Below are 20,387 nucleotides of genomic sequence, written 5' to 3'. Positions count from 1 at the left end.
TTTTAGCGATAAGACCGCCCATTGTGTCACCGACTTTTAAATCTGTAGTTTAGTTGTTGTTTTTTTTTTAATTGGTGTACATAATAAAGAGTATATCTAACTTGGTTAATTTTTATTTTTGACTAGCTGTTTTCCCGCGGTTTCACCCGCGTCCCGTAGGAGCTACTGCCCGCACCGGGATATAATATAGCCTATGTTACTCGCAGAGAATATAGCTTTCTAATGGTGAAAGAATATTTAAAAACGAGTTTATCCATTACAACCAAACAAACAAACAAAGTTTTCCTCTTTATAATATTAGTATAGATTACTCAACTCATTTTAAAGCTATTAATTTATATGTTATGAACGTTACGAACGTCGCGTCAACCTGCTTCTCTGTGTATGTTTTCGGTGCGTTCAGTCTCTTAAGATGTTTACACTAAAATTTATACTATTTTGAATACATGATACAAATTAAACTATCCGAATGGTCTGTAACTAGTTTGTTTTATAATTTAGCTGCAGGTCTGTGAACATTTTCCTGTAATGAATGTGTGAACAGGGTTCAACAGTAGCAACTATTGTTATTTATTATAATTCTAATTGTCATCTGAAAACAACGTCGTAGTGTACAGATTTATTTCATTTTATAAACCATATTCTGTTTGTGTTTATCGAAAGACTACTCTAAGGTAAATATTGGTTCAGTGAAAAGCCACTCAAATCTTACTTGAATTTGTAAAATTAGTGGATTAATTAAGTACTATTATTGTTTACGTGATTTATATTAATAGGTATGTCTACTTTATAGTGTAGATTAAGCAAGGTGATGTATATGTATAGTAAACTATATTGTTGTGAAAAAAGTTTTTAACCAAACAAGTATCCAAACGAATGATCATTGTTACTTTTAATATTTAATAGTTTTTTAGGGTTGCGTACCCAAAGGGTAAAACGGGACCCTATTGTTTTCGCTCCTCTGTCCGTCCGTCCGTCCGTCATTCATACAAAATTGTATCATTTTTCCAACAGCGGCAAAAGATGAGAGCTGTGATGATATTACTGACGCTGAGCATCACAGCGTGCGACATGTGCGTCCGCGGCGCGTCGGACGACATCCCCGTGACATTAGCCGGCGCCGCGCCCGCAGACATACTGCTGTACCTCTACGACGTCGTGCTCACTCCCCACATGCTCACTGATACCAATGGAGAAGGAGGGCCGGTTATTAAATCGGACCTTTGTCGTAACGGTAAACCTCCCACGAAAGAAGGTCATTGTCCAGACATCATGAATGACGATTATTAATATATGTCCTCACATCATAGACTATTATGAAGACACAAGTGAATTATTTTTATTAACAATAAAAGTTTGTTTCATCCTTTAGTCTATAAAACATAAGATGTAACTTTTATTTAGTATCTACATAAATCGTCATATTATTAATACGGTACCTACAATATTATCATATCATATCATATCATTTATTGCATTCCATAATGTACATTTGGTGGAAAATATATATATATGGAATGCAATAAATGATATGATATGATATTAACCCACACTACTGGCTGGTTAGGAAGAACTGTTCCTTATAACCCCTCTTTTGTTAATCCTGGAATAGGGAAAGTCTCGCATTATAATTTTCAGTAGGTAAGAAGATAATAGAAGCTTATTTAATTTAGATTTCGTTTTACCTATTCTTAGTAGGTGATATCCAGACAATTTTCGAATTGATCATGGAATTGGCAAATAATTCGTATTAAAATAACATGGTTATCAAAGAATTACATGTAATTAAAGCAACAGTTAAATCAATATGAAATATACATAAACTAGGAAAATAAATACAAATAGAATTTTATCCCTATTTACTCATATTATGGTTTTACCCACAATTACTCATATTGATAACTAGCTGTTTTCCCGAAATTTTACCGGCGTAATGCAGTAACTGCAACCCGTATCGAGATAAAATATTGCCAATATTACTTGGGCATACAAACTTTATTATATCTAATTTATTGTGTACATCTAATAATAAGTAGCCAAAAAAAATATACCTATCTTTAAACCTACTACATCAGGTCGAAGTATTTATTAACTTCATGATATCCTGTAAGGATAGAAAAAGAATGGGCGTGAAATACCCAGCAGACGTGTACGTGTAGTCTTCTTAAAACCGGTATTTTTCTTTTTATTCAAAATTCTAAAATAAATAAATTCCAGAGTTTGCTGTTGTCAAAATATTACTGTCTAAAACTCATGCGCAGTCCTAGAAATTGCTCTTTAAGTTCCAGTGTTGTGGTGACTTCCAAAATGAAAGAAATACTAATTCTTTCATTATGTATGCAGTATGAAATAAAATACTTCATATTAAATTCAGCCAAAAATGACTCGTTCAACTAGTTCTTCATTCAACGGGTAAACCCAACATAAATTAAATATACATTGTTTTTAATTTTCCTTACTGGACATTCTATTTATTAAGGAAAATAATTTCAAATCACCATCCTCTCGACCATCCTCACTTATCGATGTCAGTCTGACGACAAGTGGCGACATCTATCGTCGCAATATGCAACATAATAGTGTCTCATACAATTTAATACAAGCTGTTGATTTGCATCCGTGCCATAGTCAAGGACGTAATTATGCTAATGATTCTCGACCCAAATCAACAAAAAAATCGGTACGTAATTTTTATTTTTTTTCGGAATTCCGTCAATGTCATCTAGCCGTATTTAAACTTGGCGCGTGTGTTACTGGCCTTAAAACCGTGCTGCGCCCTCACACAAACGCAAACACAAAGCATACGCAACGATTTTTCATAAATTTCATTCATAACATTGGGTTACTTCTGAAATAGTACGACATTACAATGACAAAAAAGCAGTGCATATTAGCTATATCCCGTCTTCTGTAATTCCAATCGTTTATTTACGTATTTTATGTCCTCCTCCTGAAGTATGGCACAAATGCAAATCAACACCTTGTATAGGGACCAAGTCGTTCATGAGTAGTTTTCTACGCGTATTGGTTATGAAATATTTTTCAATGCCTACTACGAATGAATGTTTTATAAACAAAACGACAAGTTTGCCTTATTAGGCTTACGTAGGTAAAATAAGCCGCGGAAAACGGACTATAGTATATGAGTGAATACGTCACAGGAAACTTTGGAACTCTTTGTAATAAATGAGTACATACTACTTACAGCATAGAGCCAATGCACCCACTCTCTATTATTTGTTTAACAAAAGGTTCGTGAGATGGAGACTGAACTTAGAAAGCCCTTAATATAAAGATTATCCGAAAATATTTCACATCAATATATTTTATCAATTGAGCCCGGTACTGCTTATACCGATAGCATCAACTTAAGCCACTCGTCAGATATAAATACCACTCGCGGCTAATTGCTTTGTTCCGACCGACAGCGTCGGCGCAGTAGTCGTTGACAGCACGCACAAAATGGTCACGATTCCATCCCAACTGTCATAACTTGCTTCATTTATTATCGGTAAGGTAAAAGTTTCGAAACTCCCGTCGAGACACTGTTGGTGCCACCGCCTTGTCGTCTGTTAGTCATTAAATCAATTTGGAGTGATGAATCATGGCCAACTTCCAGCTCTTTTGACAAACTTTTCGCCCATGAAAATGTTCTGTTTATTTTGTGTTTTGAATTCGAACCCATCCTGTGATTAAGAAAGCCCTGAAGTTTTTGTTAACTTTAGATATAACTTTGATATCAATAACATTTCACCTTTCGAGTTTAAAAAGCAGTCGATGACTTTTAAAGTCTTCAATTTATGAAATAAAACATAAATCAATTTTAGTTAAATTAGAGAGCTATGTCAGGACTAGGTAGTAAGATCAAACCAAAGCTTGATATCAAATGGACTCTCATAATTTGAGATTGAATCAACAGATAGACAAGTCATTTGTGATGTCAAACGTGTAACCCGCTTATCATTTTAGTGGTTTGAAAAGCCGTTGTATCTAACATCACTGGCAACACGAGCTTTCTTTTAATACATAGATAACTGAGATAAGTACTGTCTCTTATTAGTGTCAATTTTGTACATTTGTTGTTATGAACGCACGAATGAATTAAAGGTAAGTATTAGAAAATCGTCAACAACCATGGACCAATTTAGACTCATCTGCCACTGAATTAATCGTGTTGGTTAATAAACGGAAACAGTAAATGACTTAACCTAACGAGTGTTAAAATACTTAAAGCGTGGATAAATCAAAAAATAAATTATACCTACTTACAGCCAGTTTCTTCATCAAAAGTTAAAGCCAAAGTAAAAGTCAAAGTAATGTCTAAAGCAAAAGTAACGGTCAAATTCAATTTTTCTATTAGTTTTACTGTCACTTTAGCCTTGAAAAAACGAATTTGACTGTTACCTTTACTTTAGACATAACTTTAACTTTTACTTTTGATGAAGAAACTGGCCGTTAGTCAGTAAGCTAGCTATCATAATATGATCTTATCGACGACCATAATGTAAAGGAAAAAAAGTAAATAAAATGAGCTGAAATGTTGATTCGAAAATTCCAAGAGTACAAAGCGTAGCGATTGTTATTATTGATTTAAGATGACCGATCGACCACCCAGCCCCTATATAAAAATCATGCTAAAACCTGATACATTTTTAATTTAATTTAATTACAACTGCATCATACTAGCTGTGTTTACTTTACCCTACTTAATACGCAAGGGAATTTTTAGACAACTTTTATCTATGTGAGTAATAATACCTACACTCTCTGGAGAGTGGATTCGTGGCTACACCGAAACTATTACGAGGAAAGCACTTAAATTTGGGCTGAACTAAACTCACTTACAACGGCCCTATTTTCCAGGTCAAACTAGTTAATTAAGCATTATGCATAGCAGAAACTTTTAAGTTCCAGTCCACATTTTTTTCGCAGCTTTCAAAAGGCTAAAATCACTTTCTACGATGAATATCGGTTCATTTTTCCATTTTTTTTTATCATTTTATTTAAATTAAATCTAGCTAAAAATGGAAATAAAACTTCACACAGTTTTTCAACGAGTTAAAAGAAAATATGCAAATGAATATTTGGAAACAGAAATGGGCTGCTCTTTTTTTTAATTCAGACGTTCTTTCCTACATTATGCATGGAATTAATTCAACATGATCTACTAAAATAATATAAAAATACGAATTTCGAAAATATTTATTCGTCTATCAGTTCTTAATTGCCTAGTTTTATGTGTAATTTTCATTCATCATTACATTTTAAATCGTCAACAGTTGTAAACGCATATTTTTTCTACGCACCAATTTTGCGCAATCGATCGATTACGTAGTGAAATATGTGCACGTACGTAGTTTATAACAGCCAAAATCGTTTAAGTAATCGATATTAAAACGTACCAGTTAGAATTTCTTCATACGCGATTCAAAATCGGTTTTGATGTCGTAAGCTTAACGTTACCACAGTATAGCACTTTGATGCGGTGACAATTTTATACAGGTACCTATTAAGTAATTTTTCATCACATTACACTAGTTTCAGACCTATATATGTTCCACTTCTTACACAAACGAGATAAGTGCCCATTATTGTAAAGTTTGCAACGCTAAATTACGAACAACTCATATACCTATCTGTAATATCGTGCCACATTATAAATATCTTTTGCAGATCAATTTTATATTTTTAATCAAAACTTTCATTTCACGCTGAAATCAAAATATGTTTACTAGAATTTTACAATACAAGCTGATATTGAAAATGCAAACCACGTCTTGTTTATTGGTTCAAGAAATCTACAGTTACGATTGAACGATTTCGATCTTGGATGAGTCACGAGACAATCTATGATCTACTAGTAAATATAGGTATGTGTAATACATATAACTGCATACTTATTACGGTTCTTTGTTACGATTTCCTTAGATGCACGACTGCAAACGCCTCTGCAGCGGTCTTGACACAATGTTTACCCCAACCGCCCAGTACTTTACCCGAGCGCTCTGACAGTGCACGTATCCTCGCGACCAGTCACCAGCTGCAATATACCTCACTGGAATTTATTGTCACTCAACAGCTTTGGACGAACTCAAAGGATACGAGAATGTTTTCTCCTGGCAACACAATTGGTCACCTGCTAACTCTCACAGGTCCTTCAACATACTTACCACTCTATTTTACAATATAAACTTTTATATTACAGGCACTGTGATCTGTACCACATTATGTGCGATTCTTATTAAATAATTATAACACAGAAGCATCTTTCACAAGCACACATAAGCACTCAACTTCGAACATCTACTTACTAATTAAGACTAACTATCGAGATATACTCTCACGCTCCAATTGTATCTTACTGAAACTCAATTAGCATTAAAATCGAGTCACGCTATTTAGGCACGGTACATTGAATCGATTTACGCAAAAATGTTGCCCATAGCTATCGCTAGTACTTTTCTATCCTTAACCTTAATAAATCGGGCGCATACGACGCATAGTGTAGGGTGTTAGATCGACTGTGATATCTCACCGATTTACACGGTGCGGCGGACCTACGCGCGCTTATTTGGTTTTACTTTTAGGTGAGCGTGCGCGAGCGCAACCACGCACTGGTCTTCCGTTAAGAACGCTCAGTGCAACTACGACACTGGCCGAGAACGAACTTAGAACCTCGAATCGTAGACCGCGTCAAGATCGTGCGCCACAACACCTGTGAACTGTGAACTTGCGGACTTTCTTGTGCCGATTATATTGTGATTGTGTTTTGTTTCGCATATACACGGTAAGTCGTATTTTTTTAATGATGTCAAGTAAATGTAGGTAATATAAACTTTCTTTAGAACAAAATAGCGGTGCGCTCTCTCCGGTGACAGACGAAGAAAGTAGTGATTAGGCGAGCCGGTATCGGCTGATAAATTATTTTAATGTTATGATGAGTCATATGAATATAGTTTTTATTATAATCTATAGGTAATTAAAAATTTGAGAAGAACATGTTCTTATCCATAGTGTAACCTCTCTAAAAAAATATATATTTATAGTGTTATTTATCATGCAACTTCCTCTCATAATAAAAATGGAACACCAATATTCCCAAAAAAATAAGATATTAAAAAACGTACCAAAATTATTTAAAAAAACTAAATAATATCGGTACGTATTATAAAAGGTATCATGAATTAAATTTTCTAAGCTCCATAGCTTAACCTAAATTTAAAAATTGATAAAATATTATATTTTTGAAAGAAAAAAAAAACTTAAATGTTTTGTAATATGTCTGCCTAGACGAATAAAAAAATTAAATTCATTTAAAAAAACAAGCAAGAATTAAAACTTCTTTCAATTTAAATTAAATCAAGAGACAAAAATTCGCGAAAATATTTCAAACGGTTACCGTTAACAAAGCAGTTGCGTTACTTCGTTCGAATTAGCATGAGCTTGTAACAATCGGTAGTCAATGAATTTTTTCCTTCATTTCATAACTTCGATACGGTCCGAACTAAATGTGTAACATCGTTGAGCCATAACCGTTGAAAACTATTAGCAAGTTTCTAATTTCGGTGAAAATTACCAACTTGTAAAACCCTTTGTGTTAGATCTGGTTCCTTCATAATTAACGCTATAATTTGCGTAATTATTTCCAAATTATTAAAAATCCTCATAATAGTTACTTGAATATAATTTACACAATGGATAATACTGCCATGAAATAAATTAAAAAAAAAAATGTTTTTTTTTTTAATTTATAAAAAAATACATTGAAATAATTTTGCATAAAAATCTCAGTAATTAAACAGGTTAATCTATAATTAGACAAACAACAAAGCGTGTCTAGTTTTCACTTGCTCCGAATGTCCCACGCTTGGAGCGCGATGTTTTACTCAATACAATGATCGCGACCTACAAAACATAGAAATACTCTCACTGTCACGACAACCGAAGAATCGCCTTATGCAACGTGACCAATTATTATTTATTTACACTTTATAAAAAATAAGTTATTTGTTCCGTTTCCTACACCAGTCTAATCAAGGGGTATCGGATTGCCCGGGTAACTGGGTTGAGGAGGTCAGATAGGCAGTCGCTTCTTGTAAAGCACTGGTACTCAGCTGAATCCGGTTAGACTGGAAGCCGACCCCAACATAGTTGGGAAAAGGCTCGGAGGATGATTTGTTCCGTTTCCATGGCAACGATTATAAACAAACATTTTTATTTTTATTTCAAAATAAATATGTATATGGCATCCACAAAAAAACATCTAACATAAATAGGTGTTTTTTTTTTGCTTCTCATTCTAAAATTGCTAAAGACCGCAGTATTATAAAAAGTGCTAATATAATACATAAACAAACATTTCCTTTGTTGTAAAATTACAGGACTATAAATAATTTAGAAATTCTAGAATTAAAAAATACGAGTTTAGTTAATAGCTTTTTATATACAAGGTTTTTTACACACTAATTTATTAATTGGTAAAACTATATTTTTTCGAATTTTAGTTAGAAATAGTATTAAAAATACTATCAAACAAAATTCTATTTTAAACCTTACCCATGCCTTACAACTATAGTTCGGCCATTCAGAGAATGCGTTCCTGACACGTCGCGATTGAACTGACGACGTAACTACATTCATTGATTATTGATATAATAATGTTGTTTTAATGCTCCTCAATTGTTAAAACGGTAAACAACCAGCAAAAATATTTTTATCGTAACTGCAACGCCATTGCAAAGTTACGTCGTCAGTTCAATCGCGACGTGTCAGGAACGCATTCTCTGAATGGCCGAACTATAATACCATGTTTATTTAGTCGTTCATTTTCTGCTCGCTGACATCGTGCATAAATCATCCACGTAATACGGTGCATGTTCTATATAATAGACAAACTACAAACGGCTTACATTACATACCTATTAGTTCAAAAAACTAGTATCTTTATACTTTATACCAGTATGGCATTGCAAATTGTTTAATTACAATTTTATGAATATTTCATACACGAGTTACTACAAAGGCCAGTGACGAAGGTAAAGCGTAACTTAGTAAAACAGATTTCTAAACTTCACATGTGCTGTTTAGCAACGATGACACAATTTTTTTGTTTTAATTATTTAATCAGTGAACTAATTGTAGTATATCGAGACCTTGTGTTTTTGGTTGAGTGCGTGCTTAAAGGAGGGTAACTGATTTTCACAATGTTTTAGGTGTACTTTATGTTGTCTTTTGGTAAATCGTTGTTACCTTTGTATGTTGCCAGCGTGATATATGAGACGTAACGTTGAAATTGAACTGGTTTTCTATTTTATTGTGTTAGTAATTGTGTAAGTAGAGCAGCGTCGGGTAAACGAAGGAATTGAGGAAAATACGGCAAACGGAAGAGTTATTCACAAAGGGTGCTGGACAATTTTCTTTTCCATTTTATCACTGATATTTTATTAATAACAAATCTACCAAATATTCAAGTATGTAGGTATATCTCAATTATTATAAAGATATCTCAGGATATATTTTTGCCTTTAATAAAAATAATTGATCGGAGATTTTTGACCTCACCAATTCAATACAAAAGCAATGAAAAATATTTATCTCGTTTATGTTGTCCCAAAAATAAAGACTGCCTTTGGCCAATGAACTCCTCCCGATACTTGTCTTACAAATGCTAAAAAAGAACATACAATTAAAAACGCTTTATCATTTATTTGTTTACCTGTAACTTAAAACCAAAAAAGCTTAGTAAACTCAAAGATGACGAATGAAGCTTACGTTATAATTTTTTCGAAGAACAATAATATAATGAACAAAAAATATACCTACTTTATCATCTATGATAAATTGATGGTTATGATCAATAATTTATTTGAACACGTAACTGGAGATGATCGAACATATTAATAAGTGTCTAATAATTTGTTATAGGTAGCTTCTACATGCTACTATGTACGTATGTAACCTGCTCATATAGGTGATATAATCATAGTTTAAGAGAATTATGATTCATGCATATATTTTTAGTAACATCGCATATTACTGTTTAGATATTAATTATCACGTATTAAGGTACATACGTATCATTAGTTGATGCGCTAAATAATGAATATGCCCATAATTAAATATGGTTGGAAGAAACGTAAAAAGCCGCATTACGGGCCCTAATTACGTAATGAAATCGATCGATATTATTCAAATGAAAATGAATGCATTGTTAACAATTGTCTTACATGCACTTAAAGTCATTACCAACCACCATTAACAAAGCAACGTAATTAAATCGATTTATTATTAACTTTTTTTACTTTGTAGTTTTTATTTTATTAAATAAGCTTTTTGAAATATTTAGATTTATTTTTGTATGCGTGAAGCAGTTCGTTCAGGTTTGGGGTATAATTCTTAAAGACATCATCCTATTTTATAAATTCGAAAGGAGTTTAAAGCATTAAGGATTTTAATAAATCTAGCTTATAAATAGATAACCAGACTTAAACAAATAGTTTAGAAAGAATTTCAGAATTAAACAGAAGCAACAACTGAAACAATGGTAAGTAATTTAAAAAACTGAACTGCAAATAAAACAGCAGCAAGTAAAGGCCGTTTTACATAAAAGTAGATAAAATTCAGCAACATTTAGCATCGTTGGCATGCAAAAGCCGTTTGAATCCGTTGCGACAGTCGAGTCGGATGAAACAGGGGTTTCAACAGCGAATCGATGATCTGTGTGTCCAAACCGATAACACAGATTACGTAGTTCGATGACAATAGGAAATGTTCAAGATTCAATGACATGTTGCACTACATTTAAACTAGGACAATAGACTGTGGCTTCAATTTTGACAGCATCACTGATACCAACCTCTTTGTTAAACTTAAAAAGAAAAAAAAGGTTTGTGCTATTCGACGACACGGTCACATTCAATTGTATTCTTTTTTTCTTATTGTAATTGAAAAATAGAATGCTAAGAAACAACAACAAACACTGATTCCAATATTAGAACAATTAGCCCGGTCAAAATAGACATAAAAGTAGTGGTCAAATAACATAAATTCCCACAGAGCTGATTTTTGGTGGAGAGCTAGATTTGATCATTATAAATAAAATACTAAAAGTCCCCATCGATCCCATGTGTGCGTCAAAAGTTATTCGAGGCCAAATGTCAAAATTTTTGGTTTTTTGTTTTTTTTTTCGAAAACGGTAAGTTTTATCAAAAAAAGACATCAGACCAAAGTTGTAGATCTTTAAATTTGCTACAAAAATGGCATTAACAATTCTCTCCTAAATCTTACCATTCCTGAGATATCGCGATTCAAAGAGTCACACTACACATGATATGCATATATAAGCCACGTATATACGACGGCTGCCTTTAAGTTGTGTCGTTTGAAATAAGTATAGACAATCTAATAGGTTAATATCATTTATTGTTTTTCAAAGAATTCTCCGCGATATTTAATGCCCTTTGCATGCATTAAACCCAGTTCTTGAAATATTTATTCCATTCTGAAGTGGGGGTAGTCAAATTGGCCGATTTGTATGAGTCAACAGCTTTTTCAGGTGTGCTGAAACGTTTACCACGAGACTTTACTTAATTTTGGGGAATGTAAAACAATCGTTATGCCCACGGATCCATGTCACGGTATGTTACATGTTGGTCTGCGACAATTAACTGCCGCATAGCCTCCATATTATCTTGGGTCATATCGGGTTTTGAATTACCTTCACGTGGTTTGTCGCTAAGGCTAGATTGCCCACTTTTAAATCCTAAATATCAGCGTACTGCAGTCCTAAGGCATGGTTCTGCATCACTAAACACAGAACAAAAATTTTTAAACCGCTGAATTCGCGACAATCCGCTTTTAAAGTTGTAGAAAATTATCGCACGCTAATTTTCCTTCGACATTTCCATTTTTATCCAGAAGACTGGGGTTGGAAATTGATACATAATATCTGGACCCTATTAAAACTTTACTCCCACCTGCTCCAGAAAAACTCCTGACATAATTTTTTGCAATTGCAAAAATGATTATAGTATCAAATCATCCTCCCATTCCTTTTCCCAACTATGTTGGGGTCGGCTTCCAGTTTAACCGGATGTAGCTAAGTACCAGTCCTTTACAAGGAGCGACTGCCCTATCTGACCCCCTTAACCCAGTTACCCGGGCAACCCAATACCCCTTGGTTAGACTGGTGTCAGACTTACTGGCTTCTGACTACCCATAACGACTGCCAAGGATGTTCAATGACAGCCTACCTACAGTTTAACGTGCCATCAGAAACACAGTCATTGGTGTCCAAGATATGCTTAGAAAGTACATACAAACTTAGAAAAGTTGCATTGGTACTTGTCTGACCTGGAATCGAACCCACTCATACTTGAGAGGTTGGTTCTTTACCCACTAGGCCACCACGAGTTTTTGTATGAATCTGATAAATCTATAACAATCACAATGATAGTTAACCCAATAGTTAATATCAATAATGACATCATATTAGAACTTGACGGCAATTATTCCCTTAAACTATCCTAAAATTGTCATGACAGTTAGTGGAGTAGGCCTACAGGGAAACCACGGTAAAAAAAACGCGCCGAGTACACTACCTCACAGGTGGCGTGGAAATGTGTGCATGTCCTGTATGGAATATACTTTGAAGCGCGATATCTCAGGAATGGTAAGATTTAGGAGAAAACTGTTAATGCCATTTTTGTAGAAAATTTAAAGATCTACAACTTTGGTCTGATGTCTTTTTTTGATAAAACTTACCGTTTTCGAAAAAAAAACAAAAAACCTAAAATTTTGACATTTGACCTCGAATAACTTTTGACGCACACATGGGATCGATGGGGACTTTTAGTATTTTATTTATAATGATCAAATCTAGCTCTCCACCAAAAATCAGCTCTGTGGGAATTTTTGTTATTTCAAATGTCTATTTTGACCGGGCTAAATGCTAAGTAAATATTGTGATAAACATAATAAAATATAAAGAATCCTTTTAAAGGTTCTTCAATAGGTTAAAACTGATCTTGAATAGATCTATTTTTGATTACCTTCTATATTACGGTCCTTACCGCATTATTATGCCTTCGTTTTGTTTAAAACTATAGTGGAACCAAAATTACTTTTTGATCAACAAGTTCCTTACATCGGAAGCAATCATATTTAAACTGCATTAGCATTGAGATTTTATAAATAGATTTGAACTGAGTAAAAATAAAACCTATACTATTATATTATTACTTAGATAGCTCGATATAGCAAATACAGGAACAAACAAAAGGACCGACCATATCTTAGAAATCCATCGCATAACAGGGACTTCACCCACACAGTTCGCGAGTGAAGAACCTCTGCGTGGGTCGTAACTACGTCATTCTAGCAATAATACAATCTTACAGTCCATTATGTGCTGTGTCTTATCAAAGAAAAGCCGAAGAACAGTGATAGCATCTTTATTTTTGCAACATAAGTAACTAGGTGCTTCTTACGGTTTCACCTGCGTTTTGAGGTAACTGCTACCCTTACCTGGATAAAATATGGCCTGTGTTTCTCAAGGATAATGAAGCATCCTAATGGTGTTTTTTTTTAATCGTTGCAGTAATTGGAGTATATTTGTTACAATAAAAAGTAAATATATCTACTTTACCTTGACCACTAAACATAACCGTGTGTATCACTGGTTAAACTGGAAAGTTACAACGATTTATCATACCAGTGATGATCCCTCTGGGAAAAAAATCTGAAACCTACTCCTAAAACAAAAAAACAAAAACCGGCAAAAAAATCTGTTTAACAGGTCAATGACTTATTAAAAGACTGGTAGAAAAGACTCAATTACTTAAACCTTTCGCATCCAGAAAACGAGAAGGTCGTATATCGGGTGTGTCGTTCATAATCACATTAAATGAAATGCGTTAATATACTGGTTAATATATGTCGATTAACACAAAGAAAAAAGAAATATACGTAAAAATAAAAAAATGAATTTTTCAAACAAAGTAAATAGAATAAAAATGTGCGTAAATTAGAACACCATATAAAAGTCAATCATTACAAACAACTGAAATTCTCCCTTGAAACTGACAGCTGTCAACTGATCAAAACATTCGATACTCCTAACTTTATCTCTGCTTTACACATGATGTTGTAAATTATAAAAACGAAAAATGACTCCTGTGGTTAAACCACTGAATGGATTAGGTTATTTTTTTTACAATTCGCCATAGAATATCATAAAGTATATGCGATAGGATTTAATGTGATTGTGAACGACACACAATTTTTTTAATGCAGAAACCGCTACAACGTTACCCGAGCATACTACTACATACATGGTTACTCAACAGCTTATCCACCAGCCATTAACTAAACTAAACAAACAACGAAGCTATCAAAACATGCCAGTAACAATTATAGCAGATATAACAGTTATTATAACGATTACATATCGTTACTCGTTCCTCGTTGCATAACCTAAATAAATATGTGTGCCAGTGACAAATACGTCTTGAGCTCATCGTTTGTTCTAATATATAGAGTTAGAGCATACTGCTAACTTTTAGTCGGCCGATAGTTTGTTTGGGCTCATTAATCAGTATAGAAGTGAATGGTAGTCAGCATTACAAAGATCAACTATTTAACCGGTATCAGACCAACTGAAAACTTCGATTGGAATCAAGATCTTCTTAAAAACTATTTTTGCTAACACAAATAGTCTACAGTTTACAGGATCTCTTTCTTAGTATTACAGTTAGCTTAATAACTATGAATGTAAATAACAATTGTGCACGTTTTAAGAAATGATTTAAAAGGTATACTCCAAATAATCGCTTTAAAACTCTTGGGAAACAGGAAAATGTTTTTCCTGATTCTAAGCAGATAATGAGTAAAACCTTTTTGTACCTGTTTCCTATTTCCTAGAGGCTCTTAAAATATGGCTAATGGCGTTTTCGAAGTAATTTTGTATTTTTACTTTTAACTGTGACTTTGAGAATATTTTTAGAAGGAAATAGCTTTTGTGTTCGTGAAAACTTAAAGTTATTCTGTTGTAGTGATGTTATTTATTGTTACATTTCATGTCATTCTGTAGTCTTACAGTATTAAGGAAAAGCTTAAAATTCACTGACTGTTATTGTTATGGTGCGCAAATTGAGGACAGGTCAATAACGGTGTGCTTTACCAAAATTTAATTGATATGAGAGAAATACCGCGGAGTTTTTGATTCATTGACACAATTACAAAAAAAACTTGGGTAAGTAGGTATTACACATTTTTTAAGTCACCATCATCTTCCTAGCTTTTCCCAAATCTGTTGGGTTTTTGGTACCAGTACTTTATAAATAGCAACTGCTTATCTGACCTTTTTTCAAGTGTTTTTTTTCAATCAACCTTCCTTCTTACCATTGCAAAATTAGTAATGAATAAATAAATAATGAATTTACTACTACTGTACATTAACATCGTTCTATCAACACTAGTTAGCCATCATCAGACATCGGAAACTATCCACCGGCAACCGAAGATTCGTACCGGTATGTGAAAGTAGCAATCATAACATATTCACGGCACGCGAGAATATGGGACCGGTAGATCACGTAGCGGACTGACGCAACTAATTATACATAACGCCTCAATAGACGAATCGACCTGGCGATCGACAAAGCGAAGCGAAAGTCACACGTAATACTTAGCACACGCGATTCTTTCTACAACTAAGAATTGGTGTTTTGTTTGGGATTAGTGTTTTCTTATAGACAATAGGTAAGTCTATGTTGAAAAAGAAATGTGTAAGCGATTCTTGCTTGAAAACAAATGTAATGTGTAATCAAATGACTCGAAGCAAAAAATGAGGGTTATATTTATACAAATGGTATGCTTCTATTTGCCAAAAATCCTAATCTTTCACTTGAACTGCTTATTTGTAATTATAACAAAGTAGTGTATTGATAAATACATTTTCCATTTCATTACAACTCAAGATAAATAAATAAAAGAAAATGTCAACCAGCGTGCACCGCATTGCACCGTATTTATTTACCAAACAAATTAATATTCAAACAAGCTTTGCAAATCGAACTTCCATTTTAATATAGTTCTCGGTACAGTTTCGATAGAACATTTCTTGTTATGTAAATAAGGGCAGCGAAACAAGATCTGAATGAAATAAAAGTACCTACATCTCTTGCATCCAATTATGTAGTTTGTTTGCAGAGTAATTATTTTAATCTTTTTATAACGCAGTTAAACAGAGGAGAAACAAAAATTGTTGGAGACACTCGTCGCTGTTAGCATTGACATAAATTGTATAATGTCCTCGAGGACGCTGAGGTACGGGTTAAGGGAGTCAATGCACCCACAACGAAGTTCAGTGCTCCTCTCAAGATATTCTAGACACGTGCTGAATGTTAAAACTTATATATCGCGTAAATGTATGTGACAGTTGAGGTTTTACCGAACAACTTTTGAATTCACTCCAGAAATATATTTGGAATTGGAATTCTAAAGACGAATCGGGGCCAAGCAAGCACTCCGACCATATATTTTTCCCATATTCAACTCGTTGAAAATTTTCGTTTCGAAAATATTTGTCATAAATGTTTGTCACTTTACTTTTGTGTGACTGGTTATTATTATCAACTAGAGTGTGTTAAGAGCGGAGTTGGAACACGAAAAGGGAAAACATTATTGACATATTTCTCCAACCAACCGAAAGAATACACGCTACTGAAATAACACACAACTAAAGTGTTTAGTGTCTGGTTTTAGGGACCAAGGTTATTTAAGTCTGAGGCTTTTTGCGTGCCAAGTGACGTAACCAGTGAACTCATCGCGGGAGCAAAAACCCTGTTAGTAACTCTACCTGCCAATAATGTGTTTTACATAATCCCTTTATAGTTTAGAAGTCAAATGAACCCTTAAAAACAATACGTGCTCTTAGGCGATGGACGAGAAACTTTGAAAGTTTCTTAGGACTATTTCGCCTCAAGCGGTACGAACACACTTCGTGTTTTGATATTACTTTGTGAACTCTTCAAGGCTAAAAGGTTTAGGCTGTACAACTACATGTATAATATACCTAATCCTATTTAAAGTATTTTAAACACGTATATTAACATGCGTATACAATAACCAAGATCTTTAAAGGCAAGGACAACGAAGGTCTAAACCGTTTAATCTGTAGTTACTACCGTTCCAGTAATAACAAGTACTAAATGAAGATATAATCTGTAGTCTCGTCATAAACCGGCAATATTATTAGCTGTAAGTCACTTATAAGGCGCAAGGCTGGTGTTCTATGCGTGTATAAAGAAGGAACGAGGTCCAAAGTCGGTCAAGTCAACGGATGCATTCCTTAGTTGCTCTTGACATTCCACCTTGGTAAAATAGCTACATAATAGTGTGGACAAAAAGTGTGTGTACGTAATAGGTGAGTACTTTAAGGGCACTGTAGGTCACGGAGCTCATCGATCATGTATGTTGAAGATGCAGCATGTGTGTCATACGTGTGCTGATTAGCTAACTGCAAGTGCATTGCGTTATTCCTTGACAGGGATGGCAGCAAATTGGTAGATTGGCTGATGGCTCATCAAACGTAATAATAACATATTGTAAAGTTACAGGAAAAATAATTATTCTTCTATAGATATTTAGCTTACCTATGAAAAGTGGTCTTGACATCAAAGACAGCGGTCAGTTTGGTACAAAAATACTAAGAATTTTAATGTCTGTGTACTTAACTTCTTTATGGAGTGTAATGTGAAGATCTTTATTTCTTAAATTCATATAATTCTGGGAAAATACCATGTTTGTCTAGTTAAATATGAGCTTGCACATAAAAGTTTATTATAATGTTAGCGACTTAAAATGTCATACAATCCGCGGGGATCTAAAGTAAACGATGTAGTTTTAAGTATAACGGATTATATTTACACCTACCATAACGAGGTGTAGGTACCTATTAAGAAATATTTATATGGCATTTTTGCACTTGAGAATATGACAAAATTAAGTTGAAGTTTTTTCAACAACTATCTACATAAAAAGCTGTATTCGTCTATTTTCAAATACTATAAACTTAAATAATAACTTATAAAAAAACATTAGTAATGTTAGGCATTGAAATACTCCACCCCATCAAATTCCTTTGGGAACCCGTCTGAAGAAAACTGGGTGTATCGCCACATTGTATGGTAATGCCAATTTTTTGTTCGAAGAAAATCTCAAAATTCTGTCTTTCTTAACTTCCCTATCCTAAGACTAGGTGGAAACTATGTAATGAATCTTCGTAATACAGCCTATTATATTAAGAGACGACCGGTAAACTCGGGACCGACTCTAAAAAGATTACATCATATCCGATACCGAGATATGTACGTAAATAAATATTTATTATGATTAGTATGATTGCATCACTATATTAAATTGAATAAATGATGTGTTTACCGTCCCACAAACTAACAGCAAAGAGCGATCGCTTTTTGCTTATCTCAGCTTTGACAATGGTTAAAATCGTGTTTCTTTTTTATGAGGCCATCCAATACACCTAAGAAGATTCATTGTATGATGTCATACGAGTGTTATAGCGCGCATATGATCGATAACAAACAATTGACAACTGCCGGTGCCTGCTAAGGCTGTGTTCAAACCAAACTGACTGTCAGGCGCCGAATGTAAGCGAACTTTACGCAGTTTTTTGTATTTCCATACATCTTTTTCATTCACATCTAACCAACAATACGTGCGTAATATGAATAGACGCTGACATTCTGCGGCTGACAGTCAGTTTGGTTTGAACGCAGCCTAACCACGAAGGAAGGAATTTTGTTCCCCATGACATCTGAAACCGCGCGACAAAAATTTTGCTGTGCGACCTAATCTACTAAAGTAAAAGCAGTGTATCTAAATATACACTAACTAATACGAACTTATCTTAACAGATGTTTTATTCCTAACTCTTGCATTAATAACAGCAATAAGAACATCTTAGCTAAACGCAAGTTTATCCACGCAACTTCTATGGTATAACAAGATGCAGTTATCTTGCATATTCACGATTGCCTTCATAAGTCATGTGAGGACACTCCGGAGAAATCTAGCCGGAGTTTGCGACTGGGGAACGATCGCGCAAAAGACGTAAACCCATCGGTCGTAAGTTTGGTATGATGTACAATTTCAATACGGAGAGTTAAGACTATTTGCGAAGGAAGGCGGTTTGAGAAGGTCGATTTGAAACAAACACGATTCAATAATATTTTGATTAATAAATAATTACGATCAATAAATAATACTGTATTGTACTTATTAAGTAAGTAAGTAAGCTGGAGAAAGATAAATAACATTTTAAGATCTAGTTATTATTTACAGTACTGTCTGCTGATTTGTTTATTTGTAACAATTCGTGTCTGTATCGAAAATGTTAATATCTGCCCGGAGTAAAATACAACTTCTAGTCTAAGTAAATTTAAGCAACCCATAAAGTTGTCTTAATTTAGGACAAATATTTTGATACCAAAAGCGGCAAACCGCAAGTCTGAGAATATAAGATACGCTAAATTATGAACATTTTCATTCATATTACAGTAAGAATAGTTGCTCACACAAACGGATTAACAGAATTGCCGTGGATGTAGTTCGGAATGGGTAACCCGACTTAACCTAACGAACCTCTAGGTCGTCTAGGAGTCAAACGTTTGCCTTCGCGATTTATAGGGGTTAAAGTTTCTCACTTTCTCAAAAGATTTATACAGTTTCGATGTCCATAGAATTCTCTATTACACTTTATTAGAAAGTTTCGTTCTTTCGTTAACTTCTATTATTTTGTAAAGTAAGTCTAACGAAGTTCGCAGCGAGAGTCGGTACGCGTTCATTGACATTTCAGATTAACGAACACAATATCCACTTTCCATAATGTTTAATGTGGCAATGATATTTTAATCAAAAGGCGTGGTAAATTGATTAGTTATAACCCGATTGCCGACACTTTACAATACTACTGGTATTTATGATAGCTGTAAGTATTATATTATTACGCATTTTCTTAGTCTGACGGATACTTCCTCCATAAAATATCTATTGACATAACGAGTGAACAGAAAAGGTACAAGGACTGATTACCATGCGAACCTAGTTCGGCGATTATTCATGTTTAGCATAAAAGCACTAAAATTATTCGCCCAAACTCCACCTCTATTACCTACCAAGGAATTTGGAACGAGGTAGGTACGGTTTGGATCATTATTTCTATAACGATTACGCCGAATAATACTTAATCGGTGTTTAGTTAATCGATATAATTATAGGCTTAGCACCTTTTTATCTGCGGTGTTTTCGTCGTGTTTATTTTTTGGCGGAAAGGCAATCGTCGGTAACAATGATGACGTAAGGCGAAG

General features: G+C 34.1%; 1 protein-coding gene and 1 long non-coding RNA gene across 5 annotated transcripts in view; both read left to right on the top strand.

The window, feature by feature from the left end:
* Positions 1 to 447: 447 nt before the first annotated feature.
* LOC124632499 lies at positions 448 to 1,386 on the top strand. Its single transcript, XR_006984634.1, has 2 exons — positions 448 to 674; positions 1,015 to 1,386. It is a non-coding gene; the product is annotated as an uncharacterized LOC124632499 (long non-coding RNA).
* A 4,645-nt stretch (positions 1,387 to 6,031) lies between these two features.
* The window catches only part of LOC124632428, a 124,067-nt gene continuing 109,711 nt past the window's right edge, over positions 6,032 to 20,387 (top strand). Inside the window, exons 1-2 of one of the 4 annotated variants that reach the window (XM_047167267.1) lie at positions 6,032 to 6,152; positions 6,588 to 6,787. The gene's annotated coding sequence lies outside the window, so the exon portion shown is untranslated. Of the gene's footprint in view, positions 6,153 to 6,534; positions 6,788 to 20,387 lie in introns of those variants that run through there. The other 3 variants (XM_047167269.1, XM_047167271.1, XM_047167270.1) reach the window with 3 other exon arrangements.

Source organism: Helicoverpa zea, chromosome 8, assembly GCF_022581195.2.
Source record: "Helicoverpa zea isolate HzStark_Cry1AcR chromosome 8, ilHelZeax1.1, whole genome shotgun sequence".
Lineage (NCBI taxonomy): Eukaryota > Metazoa > Arthropoda > Insecta > Lepidoptera > Noctuidae > Helicoverpa > Helicoverpa zea.
Note: the sequence above shows the minus strand (reverse complement) of the source record. Positions and strands in the feature narration are given on the sequence as shown.